Here is a 14,488-nt window from a genome sequence, read left to right as displayed (position 1 = left end):
CAATCAAAGGGATTTGTTCAAAGGGCCAGAAGATTTAGGGTTGGGTTCTCCTGAGATTCCTAGATTGAATTATTTATATATAAAAAGGGACAATGATGTCCACCTTTCATAGTGCTCAGGAGGATTAAAACAGATATTCTTTGTTTTAAGTATGTATGAAGAGTATGAGGCAGTTTAGAATATGAATAATTGTGGAAGATTGAAAAAGCCCCCTCAATTCATAATTGAAGATCTTTCTCTATTTTAATATAGTAAGATGTCTAATAAATGTTATGCTCAGCTATATGTATAAGGGACTTAAAATGCAAAATTGTATAACTGAGTGAAAATTATACTGCCTTTGACTCCTTTTACCACTCCAGAGGCAAGGCTGCCTGTGTGCACACTGCCACGCTATTTCAAGGGGCACCATCGCATCCATTGGAGGCCCACTGGGATTGCAACCCTAGCTTCAGGAGGGAATAAACCACTCATGTAATGCTGGCCCTGCAAACTCAGGTCAATGAATGACGGAAAATGTCCCAGTGGAAGAAAAGCACAGAAGGATTCCATAATTTCAATAAACATGAATAAACACTATCCCGGTGGGCATGTGCGTTCAAGAGAGATTCAGTGATCATTTTAAGATGTGTGAATTTCATCATTTTTATTCTACTTGCATCCCTCTGGTCAATGTTTGTTGTAAACACGGCAGCTGAGTGTTTGGTGAGAACTCCTGTTGATCAGGCTGGGCTGTTGCCACAGCAGAACACTAGCGCTTAATTTCCTCTACTAATATTAAGATTATTTATGTTAATCATGTGATCTTTTAACCCGTTGGCATTAAGATGGCTAAACACTCTCAAACATGGTAGCAGGAACAAGCCTTTCTGTAAGTATAGATTGCATTTAACACTAGTTAATGTTTACAAAATACTGGGGATATGTTAGACTAATTTTTTTTTTTAAAAAAGAGAGACAAAAAATGGCAAATGAATATATTTCATTTTGCCTGATATCTCATTATGTTCTCTCTTAAATGGGCAAATAGTTAACAACTGTTTTGCAAAGTATCCTCTAAATTAATAGATGTTCTAAAGCAATTAAAAAAATTTTTTTAACCTATTGTAAATATAGAGAATTTAAAACAAGCAAGTTCATTGATTTTTGTGTTTGTAGTTAAGGTGATAGAATTAATCACAAATCAAATTCAAAATCTATTTTCAGGTGCCTCAGTGGCATATCAAATTTGACCCCAGACACTCAATTCTTGGCAAGGTTCTCATCAGACAAATGTAACAGATGACATAAAAATGGCCAAAGTTTATAAGGACATAATTGTCTGGCTTCATAATAATGATTATGATAGGAGTTCCTATTAAACACTTACCAGGGACTGGGCCCCAGGCTAAGCATCTTGCAAACAGGATTTACTTACTCTTTCAAAAAAAGAAACATAGGCAGTATAATTTCCCCCATTCTACCAGAAGAGGATACTGAAGCACACAGAAGCTAATTAATTTGCCTAAATCCACACCTAGTAAACGCTGGAGCTAAGGTTTGAACCCAGGCAGTCTGAATTTGGAATCCATACCCACAGCCGCTTTATAGTCAAGCTAAGACTGCGAAGAACTTATGGGTCTTATTCTGTATTTTCATCTCTTTTGCTTGAAGGATGTTTCTTTAAAACGTGTTTTTAATTTTTAAAACACATTTCATTTCGTTATGTCATATTAAAGCTGTATATTGAAAAGCAGAAAAGAAGATAAATCAATTTCTAGTACTGTATTTTTCTATTTCTACAAAAGGAAGACAATAAAAGTGTTTACACAATATAGGGACGCATATGTGTGTGGTAGAAATGAAATAAACCTTGATAGTACTGGTTCAATCTCTTTAGATTCAGCTCTGGAAAAGAAATGCCAAACAACAATGAAAAATAGAGGGAACTTTGATGACATGTTTAAGGTGATCCTGAATTGAGTTTATACCTGTGGTTCAGACCTTTAGAGAAAAAGTGTTCCCGGTCGGGATGATGAATGTGTCCTTTCAGGTCCTCAACTTTTTCTTTGTAACTATCTATCACAGACTCTTTATTAGAACAATATTTCTAGACAAAAGATAAAAAACCAGAGAACGGCTTCATGGCAGTAGTTTTATCAAATTCCATCTACTTCAGATACTTAGGAAATTATTTTTAGCTGAGACTTTCAGAAAATAACCAGAATCACTGCTATGTGATCATAAAAATTTGTTCTATGACACCTTCAAATCAACCCTATCTCCTTTCTTCATGTTCCAATGACTTCTCGGTATTTCAAGATATTTAGTGGTCATCAGTCTTTAAAAGCAAGAGATGTTCACCGTGGTTTTTATTCTTGTAGTGTGAACATTATTGAAAAACAAAGGATAAACTAAAAGAGAAAATGCTATCAAATTGCCGTCCTTTAGAAAAAAGGGGTGGGGGGGGCCCTTGGTTGAGACTTTTGATTTTGGTGGTTCTTCTGTTACAGAATCCATTTGAGCTCCTGGGCTTGTATCCAGAAGGAACCCTACTTCAGGATGACACCTGCACCCCAGTGTTCATAGCAGCACTATTTACAATAGCCAAGACATGGAGACAGCCTAAATGTCCACCAACGGATGGCCGGATACAGAAGAGGTGGTATATTTATACAATGGAATACTACTCAGCCATAAAAACCGACAACATAACGCCATTTGCAGCAACATGGATGCTCCTGGAGAATGTCATTCTAAGTGAAGTAAGCCAGAAAGAGAAAGAAAAATACCATATGAGATCGCTCATATGTGGAATCTAAAAAACAAAAACAAAAAAACAAAGCATAAATCAAAACAGAAATAGACTCATAGACATAGAATACAAACTTGTGGTTGCCAAGAGGGTGGAGGGTGGGAAGGGATAGACGGGATTTCAAAATTGTAGAATAGATAAACAAGATTATACTGTAAATTAGCACAGGGAAATATACACAAGATCTTATGGTAGCTCACAGAGAAAAAAATGTGACAATGAGTATATATATGTTCCTGTATAACTGAAAAATTGTGCTGAACACTGGAATCTGACACAACATTGTAAAATGATTATAAATTAATAAAAAATGTTAAAAAAAAAAAGAATCCATTTGACAGCTGTTTAGATCTGGGTATGGAAAGATGAGGCAACTTAGATATTCCTTCTCTCCTTTTACTTGGAATAGCAATATTGCCTGTGCCACTTAATGTGTGTTGGTTTGAAAATGTGTTTTTAAAAATATGGATTATTTAAATAGAACACAGTAAATAAAAGCACTGTGTCTTTGTATAGCTAGGTCAGTTTGAGAAACTATGTAAATTTAGTAGCAGCAAAATGGTTTAATAATGTTAGTAATTTAGTAAATAAAAAATCTATTCTTATTTATCATTTGTGCTGTTTGGAGAGTAAGTATGCTGATAATTCTTTCACAACTTGAACATGCCGCAGGACCGTTTTTCAGATGGGAACCCAATGAGGTACTAAAGCAAGCATTCACTTCTCTCACGCTTGAGGTCACAAATTTTTGCAAGTCAAAAATGTTGAGCATGCCAAAAATATCATGCTGCACACTACCAAATAAAAGAACACTGTTATTCTTACAAGGAAAGGTTTGACAAGACAGGAAATAGGCAGGGTCAGAGAAGTTTACTTAATACCGGGTCTTATTTAACCATCGTGAAGCCAAAATACAATGACAGTTAAAAAAAATAAACAAATAGCTGTTACACAAAACAAAACCAGAGGATACGTGGTCTCTCCTGGAACTGATTATTAGATTTTTAGCAAATGCAGGAAGTGGATAACCCCAGAGAATGAACCCTCACAAAATTTCTAGACACCTTCCCAATTTACTTTTGTCACATGCGTTTCCCTGAGATCATGTGAATTAAAGCAGTTTTAATTTGTGGGTAGAAATCTGAACAAAGAAAACTTGGTCTGAAAATACTGCAAAATAACTTCACTAGAGGGCAATCCTTTTAAAAGTTGCATTCTCCTAAGAATGGGGAGGGAAGAAAAAGAAAAAAGAAAATGGAAGATAGGAAAAATCTAGCTGTTCATTACAATTTTCCATTTTTTGTTTAAACACAGCAGGAGGGCAGAGCGCTGGCTTCTCTTCATCCTCGCAGATGCCAGGAGGGATTATGCAAACCCTACAACCACCCAAATCTTATTTAAAGTTATAATCATTGTTCTCATTTAATGACTTTTGCCTGCTTTCACTCAAATATTGCTGCATTTTGTTTTCTGCCAGTTGGGACCCACTGGGAGTCCACAATTCATAATTGCAGATAAACTTTTTTAAAAAAAGAAACATGCTACCTTTACAAAAAGCAAACATCAAGTGACATCTAGTGGATGTCTGGGTGTTATTTTCCAAGGCCTCTGAATAGCAATATTCTCAACAATATATTGTCTTAATATTGCTGGTACATTGTATTTCTCAGATAGAGCCTGTCTTTTCCTGAGGCAGAAAGACAAGTTATCACATCAGAAAGTTGTCTTCTTTTCTCAAAGGAAAAAAAAAACAAACCTTTCCATTAGCATGTAAATAACAATTGTCCAGATAAAGCATCCCAGAAGTAACTAACCTATAACTCATGCTTTAAGTTGCAAAGAAGGTCATGGTATAACCAACAATGGACATATCTGGGCAATCACCAACTGCGTATATGGTTCTTAAGAGAAGAAGACATTTCATGTCCCAAATTCCTCTGTTGATCTATAAACTTAAAGAGCACTATTAATTCAGCAAACCTACATTTAGTCCAAATACACCCCTATTTTCCCTGAGAGTGCTGTGAGATAATCAAGCAAGCATTTAGGTCCACTTTCCATAAACTTTGGTAATTTTTTGCTGGCTCACCACCAGTTATTGAAAACAGTGACTTAATCAGGGCTACACAGAAAGCAGTTGAAAACTTAATTGGGATTGGAATTGCTGAACAATTCCTCTCCAGAAATTTCACGTGTCTGAAAGTCTTCTTGGAGAATAAATTCCTCGCACTGATGTCTAGAGACTGCATTTGTGAAAGAGACAGAAAGGGAAATTATTGACTGAGAAACTGAAAGATGGTGTTTAAATTTAGTATTTTCTTTCCTTTCAAGGAAAGGAAACTTGGAATATGCAACTGTAACCCAAATGCCAGCTGTCTGGTTGTCCCCAAGCCTTCCAGTCTTTTAGAGTCACTTTCATTTTAATAAACACACAGACACAGACACAGACACAGACACAGACACAGACACAGACACACACACACACACACACACACACACACACACACACTCTCTCTCACACACAGCTCTGCATGAAGCCCTCCGATGACTTCCTCGAGAAAATCTAGCATCCCTTTCTTCCCCTCCATTCTCTCAATAATTTCAAGATTTCTTGGGAGCTCTGCTTATTCTTAATCTCAGCTCTGCATCAAGCTTAATACTACTGTCTTGTTCTTTACCCACTTTGGCCTAAATGCAAACTTACTTTTGCTTTTTAACCCTCTTCCAAAGTGACACTTAAGCAGTGTGGGTGGTCAGCTTTGTTGAAGTTTGGGTAATAGGAGGGGAGTGACAGCACAGATGGCTCAGCAGAGAGATTAAAATGTAATCTATGCAATGATACTCTGTGTGGGCTCTGTTTCAAAATAATTCTTGGGGGTTGGGGCTGGGGGTATAGGTGTGGATAAAGGAGAAGCAAAATCGGCTAAGAGCTGATAACGGTTGAAGCTGAGTGATGAGTACACCGGGCTCATCATACTACACATTCTACTTTTATAACGATTGAAATTTGCATAAGAAGCGTTTGAAAGAATAAGTTCCTTGGCCATCCCTGATGCAGGAGATTTCTCTGGCTTCCAGTGGCTTTTCTGACTAGTCTCCCACCACATTTTGGGATCCCCTCCTACAACTTCTGAGTCCCACTGCCTCTCTGTCTTTGTAGACTGCTCGAGCATGCCTGGAGCTCTGAGGCCCCACTCTAATACTGGGGCAGCCCATCAGAATGGTTTGCCAACTCCCTAAAAATAAAGAAACCAGTTTTCACCCTGAGAGGAATTCTGCCCCAGCTTTACAAAATGCCATCAGGTAAAAGTAACAAACTAGCATAGCCCCTGGAGCATACAGCATTTTTAAAAAGGTTCCTTCTCTTCCCCTTACTATCTGTATCCTATTGGAGCCCTGACAATTGATTCTAACAGAAGTTGACAGCAGATAATGTCAGGACAAAGCAGTTTAAAAAACGATATTCTATGCCTACAAACAAGTCTTGGGGAGAAATAACAAGTAAAATGTGGCCAAAGGATGACTTTTGCCTTTCAACAAAAGATGTTCATTGTAGACGTTGTGTCGTACATAAATAAGTGATTTGCCTTTCATTCAGCTACTCAGCTCTACTACAGTAGCCAAGGACGGGGCAATTATCACAGTAGGCTCATCAGAGGTGCACGGGAGGCCGGGGGAGTCTGAACCCTGCCCCCAACCGTGGACTTGGAGAGAGGGGAGAGGGAGGTGCACGGGCATTAACCAGGCTCTTCCGGTCTTAGTCGGCAACAGCTGGCCAGGGCTCCTTTCCCTTTGTCTACGTTGGCCTAGAAAATGCAGGCTTTGCTAAGTGCAGCTCTGAAGTCAGCTCTAGATGAATGTTCAGACCCCCCAAGAGGTGTGCTTAGGAAGACAGGAAGTGAAGTCATGCAAGGAAAAAGACTCTTCACTTCAAAATACATGTGCAGGAAGACTGAGACAATTCACTCTGGATGATTATGCTAATAACACAGAGGTGGGCGCTGTGCCTCTTGTCCCCTTTCAATATTCCCTAGAAGGAGGAAAGGGGCTCAGAGATTTGGGGGTGGGGAGGGAGACGGCACTGTGGCTTCCGCAGTCACTTGCCAAAGCCTCTGAGCGAGGGGCTCGGAAAAGTGGACGTGTTACCACTGGCATGTGCCATTGTCCCCAGACACATGCGAGACAATGTCAGCCCTCACTTCTGGCTCTAAATTGAAAAAACACTTCCTCTCCTTCTGCCAGCACCATTTTCCCTCCTACTCACCCCTGGAGTCGGACACAGTTTCCATTCCAAGGAGACCCGGCAATGATTCCAAGGAGACTGGGTAACATATTCCAGTGAAAGAACTGGCAGACAGCGTGAGACGGCACGGGGATAAGTTCAGGCTGAAAAGAATTAGGAAACATTTTTTAAGTTACCCTTTGAAGTTTTTATTGCCTTATCATCAAACGGCTTCTCTTCTTTGACTGCAGATTGATTTTTCTGACTATGAAAAAGTGTTTCCTCTCATTTATGATAATCAAACACAGTCTTAGTCAACGGGCACCTTCTCTTTCTGAGCCATACTACTGCACATATCATGGAATTACCCTACTCTCCCCATCTGACAGGACCCCCAAGATAACATTAGTCTTGCTCTCATATTATTTCCCCTATGTTGCCATTCCAAACATACAGCTGCAGGGGATTATATCATTATTTGCCTTTGCTCTAGACAAAGTATATCTCATGAGAGCCTCCTGTCATTTGTCCTGATCCATGCTGCTGTTTGTCAGAACACCCCCTCTGAAATTGCCTGCTTCTCTAAGATGCCAGAAAAAAAAATATTTCATGTCAACTTAAAGTTAAGTCATTATAAATCCCACAGAATGGGGCACACTTGGGATTTTATTTTCCTCTAAATATAATGCCCTTTCTAATACTCAAAGTGGTTGGACATGAAGAAGAGTCTTTTGTCATAATAGTTCCCCTCTAGTCCCTGGCACCTTAGAAATGAGTTACCAAAGGTTTTTTTTTTTTTTTCCCTATCTAATTGTATAGTGTGTGATGAGAAGGCCAACCTCAGATTTGGTTCAGTGTTCACACCTGAGTACAAAAGTGGGTTAACATCCTTCCTGGGTGGAGACAGGGTGTTAGATCCCGAATCAGAAACCCTGGAGCCTTGCCCTACGATTGCTTTGGTTTGATTGGGTTCATGGTCCCAAACACATCTCAGCCTCCCTTAGACACAGGCAGTTCATTTGTAATCTAACAATGTGTTAGGTCACTTTTGTTTTTGCAGCTTCTCAGTATCATTCCCATCCATCTTTCTTCTGCCATCTTCTGTGCCCATTACCTGGCTGTTTTGGCGATGGCCTTTTAACCTCACTGTCGCAGACATCAGATTAATATCAATATTCCTGAAGCTCAGCTCTGGGGATGTTACTCTTTGCCCCAAACTCTTCCACAGCTGGCCATTTCTTCTCTGGCGTTTCGGACCCTGCAGAGTGAACCGGCAACCTGCAGTTCCATAATAGTGGCCAGCAGTTTCCTACATGTCCTTTACACTCCAGTCTATTTGAACTTTGGCTTTGCCATTTTCTGAATATGCCCTGTGCCTTCTTTGTATTTTCAGGGCATATCACATAATGCACAGATTTCTATATTTGTCTTATTCCCCTACTGGATGGTTACCTTCCTGAACATAATTGCTACCATTTATTGACCAAATATTCTTCACCGTGGACTATGAGATACTTTACATCCATCAACTCTAAATGTTATAATAACATAAGGTGGATATTATCATCTTTATTTTTCAGATGGAAAGATAGACTCAAGAGTAGTTAAATGATGTCCTCAAGGTCATGCAGCTAGCATAGTTGTCTCATCTATATCATCTAGGAAAACACTGAACTTAATGAATGATGGTGCTGGCACTTGCCCAGCACACAGATAGCAGGCAATTAGAAGCATAAGTGAATTCATGCTGGTGATTTTGTACCTTAAACATAGGCCCCTTATTTTAGATAACTGCCACCAGGTGGCAGTAGTTCACCGCAGCCATAAGATTCACTAAATGGAACAGAAGAGAGGAAGGGACCCTGGAGATTATCTGATGCACTGTCCTTACTTTTATGCTAAGAAAATTGAGGAGCTGTAAAGTTATTTTATTTACTCAAGATCTTTTAGTTAGTAAAAAAGCAGAACTTAAACTTAGGTCTAAAATTCCCCAAGCTAGTGTTTTTCCATTTGACCAACTTGTATATTTTTTTCTTCAAAACTTATAATTTATAGTCATAATTTTCCCACATATTTTCAATATTAAAATATTCAATAAATAGTAAATGTAATCAAAATTAAACAAAGATAGTTTATCATAAAATTTTAAGTGCTTTTCTTATCCAAATAATGTAGTTTTCATGCTAAAAAAAAGTTAAAATACCGATAATGCAAAAAAGAAAAAAATTACCAGCAATTGGAACAGCCAGAGGGGCATTATTTTGGAATATATTCTTCCAGTTTTCTTTACTCATCTGTAAAACCCATTTTAAAAAATTAGAATCAAACCAAGACATAATTTAATAATTTTTTAATCTTAAATTCTCTCTATAATCTTACTTTCATAGCTATTAAATATTTTCTTTAGGAGACCTCTTGGATCTTTAAAAATTCTCCCAACTCAACAATGTTTAGTTGCTAATAAGGGGAGACCATTTTAAATATATTTTTGTTTTTCTTCATATACTTAAGACAATTCCCTTGGTGAAAAATTGAGTTTCATTCACATATTTCCCTTTCCTCATTCTCTTTCCAATAAGGAACAGAGCAATGTCAAAACACTGCACATAATCCATCTCTCAATGGTGTGTCTTTTTAGCAAAAGGTATTTTATTTCCGCTTTGAGATGTTCCTCCTCACGTCACCTCACCTCTCTTCTTAGGATGATGATACAATACTAGAGAGTATTTTTCAGCTAAAAGGATCAAGTCAGTTATGTAAAATAGTATACTTTAGATTAATAAGCAGAAGATAAAATGGCTCCAAATGCCTGATCAAAGATCACAGTATTGTCTTTACTTGAGTGATTACATGCCTCTTAGCATGAGTTTTACATGTAAAACTTCCTGTATATCCAGGGATACTGAGTCTACAAATATTACTAAAATTATCATTGAATTTTGGCCCAGATGATTCCTATCCTCTGTAATCAGCAATTCTTGTGACTGACAGTCTATCACCATTACTTAGGGTGTGTAGTAGAGGTTTGCAGTAGGGAAAGGGAGCTGGGGGACTGTTGGTATCCTCCTATCAGGGACCACTGCTGGAGCTGAAGATGCAGGCGGGGAAGAAGGGCAAGTGAGAAACAGGACCAAGTGTGATTTGGGGATGGTCAAAGCCAGAGGATTGGGGCAGGCAGAAGCCCTGCTGAGAATGCTTTATTTGACAACTTGGACTCTATAATCACGTAATTATGCCAATTAAGTCCAAGGTCCATTAATCCTAAATACAAAACTCCAAGTACCTACATATCTTAGCCTTCTTTAATAAGATAGAAAATGAACTTGAGGAAATAATCTTTTGCCATCTCCAGTAGGATGGAGATGGTCATGAAGCAGGAAATCCAGGGGTTGGGAAGATCCTTGGAAATTCAAACCTTAGGCTTCACCGTCCCCCACCCAATCCAGCTAGGTCACCTGTTTGAATACTAGTCCGCAGCTTCTTCTGCAGACAGCTACCAACGTAAATGAACGGATGGAGCATCAGATTGGTTTGTAGGAGTCCCCCTCATTATTTCTCTTCTGATGTATACCAAGGGCAGGAGTGGACAGTGGGCATTGCTAGTAAGTGAGGCAGACGTGTCAACGGAGAGGAAGACTGCCTGGTTCCAGCCTGGGAAGAGACGGATGAAATGGTCATTGCTGTTCAATTTGTAGTAAGCTGATAATCATAAAGTGCAGCCCTGCATGTGAAAATGCCTCTCTTTGGTCATCAGTAAAAACCGGTTTACTTTCTAGTGGAAAGGAAGACATGCCCTAATAAAGTGATGCTCTCTGGTTTTCCTTTGCTACCGACCAAATCTAGCTGATTGAAATAAGGCAAAGCTGAAATGAGCTCAGGGGCCAAGCCTTATGAACACAGGATCCCACCACCTAGAAAACCAGTGCAGACCACTACTTAGGTGTTCCTGCTCTGTAGTTACTCACTGTACCATCCACTTGTCTTACACATTTTTCTAAATGTTACATTTCATAATAAAACAAAGTAAAAATACTGTAAAATATTCAAACTTTGCAAATGTAACAGAAAATGTCTCCAATAATCCCAGCCCGACTGTACTGTATTCTTCCACATGGCATTTGCTTTTTTTTTTGTTTTGCATTCTCCATATGGCATCTGCATTTTCTCTGGTGTTTTAGAGGAGTTCCATGACTCTGCCCTATGCCACTGTTAAGGAAAAATAGCTTTTTTTCCCCCTTCCTCTGTAGGGGAAAAACCCAGTTCTTCCCTCCTATGTCTTTCTTCCCCGTGAGTCTCCCTTACTACTCACATAAAACAGTTCACTTCTGGTTGTCAAATGTGTGGTGCCTTTTTCCCACACCAAGCGATTCTATGCAAATTGACTCAATGCTGACACTGTGTACTTGGAGACAGCCTCAGATACCACAGGTTAAAGGCTCAGTTCCATAAGACTGACCCTCCCCCACCGACCCCCTCCCACCCCAACACACACACACTTCCGACCCCAGCCGCAGGCCCAGGTCATCACCTGGGCTTCTCACCAGCTACAGATGACACGTTCCAAAGACCCTCCCTCCTTGGTTCAATTAATTTGCTAAAGCGGCTCACAGAACTCAGGAAAACACTTATGTTTACCAGCTTTTTTTTTTTTAAATGAAAAAATATGATAAAGAATACAGATGAAAACCCAGGGCAAGATATGTACAAAGGGGCAGTTGCCACTCCCTGTCTGGATACACCACCCTCCCAGCACCTCCACGTGCTCACCAACCTGTGAGCTCTCCAAGCCCTGTTCTTTTGGGGATTTCATGGGGGCTTCATCACGTAGGAATGACCCATCATTAATTCCATTTTCAGCCCTTCTTCCTTCACAAGAGAATGGGGGAGGGGCTGAAAATTCTAAGCTTCTAATCATGGCTTGGTCTTTCTGGTGACCGGCCCTCATCCAGGGGCCCACCCAGTCACCCTGTTAGAACAAGACACTCTAATCACCCACGAAATTACAAGGGCTTTAGGAGCTCTGTGCCAGGAACGGCGGTCAGAGACCAATATATATTTTTTCTATTATATCACAGCCACTATCTTCTATAGATTAAACCCACTGACGCTAGCTTCAGTCCTTCAGGTCACGTGTGACAAGCCTAATTTCTTTTCTGAATCCTTAGACTCTAAGAACATCTATCACATCCTAGGCCCCTTCTCTAGCCAGGCCCTCCCCAGACATTCCCCCCATCGCAGCAAATTCTTCTCCAAACCCCCAGTCTTTCATCTAACCCTCATGGATATCATTCCAAGCCTCTACCTGTAGAGTAGCTTCAGACCTAAGCATCTTCCTTTAAGTGTGGTACCCAGATGGAAATATATTCCTGGTATGAACCAGAGGATTTTCATTAACCATCTCTTCCATTCTATATTCTACCACTTGGGAGACTGAAGATACGGCAAATAACATGGGCTTTGAAGCCGTAGGACCTGAGTTTTAACACTGTTCTTCGTAAGCTGAAATGTTAAGCAGGTTACTGAATGTCTCTGAGCCTACTTTTGTCACCTATAAAAAGAGCGTTTTACCCATTCTCCCACAGGTATGCGATGAGAAAGAAATTTGTAAACGTGAATATAGTGGACTTAGGGTTAACAGCGTAAGCTCAGGCCACATCTCTTGGTAGTCACATCATGCTTTGTTCTCAGTCAACTGTTACTATGTATTGGTCACAGTTCAGAGAACAGAATCCACTCTGGCTAGTTTAGCAGAAAAGGATTTACTTAAATTTTACTGGCTTCATAAGTGATTTATACCATGATGCAGTACACACACGCATAAATATGTAATTCAAATAAGCTTCACAATGTTTACCCATCTGACATGTTGTCCTCTGCTTTTTTTCTATTCAATTTTTAAAAATGCTAGTTATGACCCACTGAGTTGATTTCATGACTAATGAATTGTGACCCAGTTACATTTCCAAAGTAATGTAAAATTCTACACTGCAGGGTATCAAATGGCCTAGAGAATCACTGAATGGACAGAAGAAACAAACTCTAGTCTGTGCTTCCAAGAACTAGGTGGCCTAGGGAGCTGCCAGCCCCAGAAGCACTCCATCTGTATGACCCATCCCTGCACAAAGATGCCTCTGGAGTCTCACTCTAGTGCATCTGTCTGATTGACAAAGCCTAGGTAACCCCCAAAGCCCTGGTGCAAAAGGGTCTGGGAAATGCAGAAAAGGAAAGAACACTAAGAAGTTTGCAAAAGATGTTAGTCAAAGCTAATTCATGCTACTTAGACATACTCAAAGGTACTTGGACACACCCAGTGGCCTAAGCACACCTCATTACATCCATTTTATCCCTATTAAATTGCATATTTTCTTAGATACAGCCTATTACTGCTACTACAGTGAGGGAAACTCACATATTTACTTGAGAGAAATTGAGAACATACCAACTGGAAATTCCAAGTTACATTTCCTTTCACAAATACAGCTCTATCAGTCAACCTGAGGTCTACCAAAAAGGAAAGTTAAAAAAAAAAAAACAAAAACTGAACTAAAAATAAAAAAATAAACTGATCATACATCTCAGCAATGTTCCCCTAGGACAATCTACCCCAGCAATAGAAACCATAAGCAAAACAAAACAACTGATGGAATGGGAAAAAATTTTTGCAAAAGATGAGACTGACAAGGGCTTAATTTCCAGAATATATAAACAGCTCATACAACTTAAAAAAACAAACCCAATACAAAAATGGGTAGATCTAAACAATTCTCCAAATGAAGACATACAAATGGCCAACAGGCACATGAAAAAACGCTCAATATCGCTAATTATCAGAGAAACGCAAATCCACAACTTCAACAAATTGTGAGGGGGCTCCTCTGCCACCTATGAAATTCTGACCTAGAAGCAGGCCTACGAATGGTTTAGCACCAGATTCCCCACGAACGTAAGATGCATAACGAGCAAGGGGGCAGCTACCTTTCCAGCTGTGCCCCATGTCCCAGGATAAAGGGGTCTCCACACCAGACCCTGGTCCCAATGCCACCTCACACCAGTCAGATGGCCATCATTCAAAAGTCCACGAACCATAAATGCTGGAGAGGGTGTGGAGAAAAGGAAACCTTTCTACACTGTTGGTGGGAATGCAGTTTGGTGCAGCCATTATGGAAAACAATATGGAGATTCCTCAAAAGACTAAAAGTAGACTTACCTTATGATTCAGGAATCCCACTCCTGGGCATATATCCAGAGGGAACCTTAATTCCAAAAGATACATGCACCCCAATGTTCATAGCAGCACGATATACAATAGCCAAGACATGGAAACAACCTAAATGTCCACTGACAGATGACTGGATAAAGAAGTTGTGGTATATTTATACAAAGGAATACTACTCAGCGATAAAAAATAAAATAATGCCATTTGCAGTAACATGGATGGACCTGGAGATTGTCATTCTAGGTGAGGTGAGAAA

At 39.6% G+C, this 14,488-nt stretch overlaps 1 long non-coding RNA gene across 1 annotated transcript; it reads right to left on the bottom strand.

Moving 5' to 3' along the window:
• Nucleotides 1-2,496: 2,496 nt before the first annotated feature.
• Nucleotides 2,497-11,574, bottom strand: LOC141577963 (uncharacterized). Its single transcript, XR_012507662.1, has 4 exons — nt 10,472-11,574; nt 9,247-9,310; nt 7,059-7,180; nt 2,497-2,797 (listed from the first exon to the last, which is right to left on the bottom strand). It is a non-coding gene; the product is annotated as an uncharacterized LOC141577963 (long non-coding RNA).
• Nucleotides 11,575-14,488: the final 2,914 nt, after the last annotated feature.

Source organism: Camelus bactrianus, chromosome 6 (assembly GCF_048773025.1).
Source record: "Camelus bactrianus isolate YW-2024 breed Bactrian camel chromosome 6, ASM4877302v1, whole genome shotgun sequence".
NCBI lineage: Eukaryota > Metazoa > Chordata > Mammalia > Artiodactyla > Camelidae > Camelus > Camelus bactrianus.
Note: the sequence above shows the minus strand (reverse complement) of the source record. Positions and strands in the feature narration are given on the sequence as shown.